The sequence below is a fragment of the Petaurus breviceps genome, unplaced genomic scaffold, assembly GCF_028583685.1.
Source record: "Petaurus breviceps papuanus isolate PSGF00001 unplaced genomic scaffold, PetGlider_PUasm1.0 208, whole genome shotgun sequence".
In the NCBI taxonomy this organism is placed as follows: Eukaryota; Metazoa; Chordata; class Mammalia; order Diprotodontia; family Petauridae; genus Petaurus; species Petaurus breviceps.
In genome coordinates, this window is record NW_027185852.1 from 25179572 (window position 1) to 25181965 (window position 2394).

Consider the following 2394-nt stretch of genomic DNA (forward strand, 5'->3'; position numbering starts at 1 on the left):
TCCTTGTCTCCTCCCGCTAGCCCAAGGCGCCCAGAGAGCCGGGGTCAGGCGAGGTCCCCGCAGGGGGGCCAAGGGCGGGGGGCGGGGGCAGGGGCAGAGACTTCGCCTGTTGCCCCCCCCCCTCCCAGCCCCAGGACCCGCGGGAGTCAGGCGGCAGGGATGGGGTGGGGGTGGGGGGAGATGAACATAGCAAGGAGCCCAGCCTTCGGAGGAAACTGAGTAAATTAAAGGAGCTGTTATTTCAGGCGCGGAAATTTAAAAATATTTGGACAGGAAGAGAAAAGAAAAGAAACCGTAGCAAGGAGGAGGAGGAGGAGAAAAAAAAAAAACAACCCTACTGTAGCTAACGGTTTTGAAAGTCCTCCACACCCCCTCTTCTCCTCCTCTCTCCCCCTCTCCCCCTTGCCCCCCCCCCCCCCCCGCGCCGCAGTGCAGGCTGCCTCTCTTCACCCGGAGGGGGGGCGGGGGGAGAATTGGAGAGAAAGGGAGAAGCTGAGAGCCTGGGGAGGGAGAAAAGGAGCTCGGGGCTTACACGTCGACCCTGCCTGAGCCCGGGCCTAGAAACGATCCGCAAGAAGAAAGGTCTGAGGACCTGGGTTCGAATCCTACCTTCTCCACTTTGCCATTTACTAGCTATTTGACCTCAGGGAAGTTCCTTTTCTTCCCTGGGCCTCAGTTTCCTTCTCTATAAAGGAAGGGTTTGGTTAGATCATCTCCAAAGTTCCTTACAACTCCAAGCCTATGTTCTTCAACCGACCGGCTTCTAGGAAAGGTCAAGGGCCGGTCTGGGCTCTGATTTAGGGCGAGAGCTCATCTCTCTGGGTTTTCCCAAGGGTATGTGTCCTTTCCCCTGCCTAGCTTGAGAATTATTCTGATCTAGAACTAAGGGCTCCCCATGCTTTCCTCCCTGGCCCCGACTCTTTCCTTGGTCCTGGTCCCCTTCCATTCCGGGCAGCAAAGCAAGCTGTGGTTGCGGCTGATTATCCTCATTGAGCTCGGTGGTCAGTCTTGTGGTGGATAATTTCTACCTGGGCTTATAGATGAGGAAAGCTCTCTGTGCTGGGAGAGGACAGAACCGACCTAGCTCCTTCCTGCTTCTTCCCCAGCAGATTTATTTCGAACCGCATCGGGGGAAATGAACAAGATCCCAAAGCTCATTCCTTCCTTCCCCTAGGACTCATTCCCTGCGGCTTTGTACTTCTCCACCTCCTGTGTCGAATCTCTTAGGAAATGAGGCTCACGGGGGGTGAGCCCTGGGAGCTGAAGAGAACCTGTCATTGGGTCTTTGACCACCCTGGTTCAGGTGGTTAAATGTAGCCGCTGTCTCCCACCGCACAGCGCACTCACCCCTTCGGTCCATTGCAGGGGCTAGAGTGGTTTTGGTGATTAACCCAAGCGTATTCTGGCACTGGGGGGATCTGAAGCTGAGAAGCTTTGTCTTTGGCTTCCTACATAGCTGTTCTCTGGAGCCCTTCATCCATCTCCCCTCAGTCCCGGGTTATCACCCCCGGCCCCGGCCTCTGCCAGAGATCCAGCTGGCCCTCAGTTGCTCCAGGCTGTCCCCTCCCTTCCAGTTCCATCCTGCAGCTCCGGGCAGCGGAGAGCAGCTGGATTCCTGCCCGCCCTGCTCCCTCGCTACGATGTTCAGTCTTTCTTACACGTTGCAGTATTTTCACGGGCCCGAGTAATGCATCTTATCGAGTCTTCTGAACGATCGAATCATGGCTTCTCTAACTTCCTACAGAAGACCACACCAGTCATTTCTAAAATACTGAGATGAGCAAAGTGATTTCCGCACAAAGCAGCAGAGTAATGTAGCGATTTCAAATGTCAACTTCAGGCTGTTGAAGAAAAACAGTTCCCTTCACACTCCCCCCACCCTTCCAAACATTTTGAGTTTCCACCACCTGAATTCAAACCAGTGGCATAAGGACTCTTTGCTGGGCCTAGCTGAAGCATGGAAAATTTGCCCAGGAGTCATATTTTGGATCTTTAAGGGGGGGGGGGAGAGGAGAGGGTTGAGGAGGAGGCAGTTTTGCAGTATGAAAAACCTAGTTGGAGGGGTAAAAAATCCAGAAAAATCAATGAAACTCTAAATTGAGAATGGTCCTACATTACTAGATGATCACCTACTATAGGAAAGGCTTAGTTTGAATCCTTAATCATTTTCTTTAGCTTAAAAAAAATAAGTGCCTCATTCAAATGCTATCAATTTGCCCCGATAGAAATTGTCCCAAAGAGTGTGATTTGTATTCTAGATATCCGCTCTTAAGAGCAAAAAGCAATGATACTTTGATCCTATAAACCTAGGATCCAATTGCACTTTAGTGTTGGTCTGTTCGTTCGATGTGTGTGTGTGTGTGTGTGTGTGTGTGTGTGTGTGTGTGTGTGTGT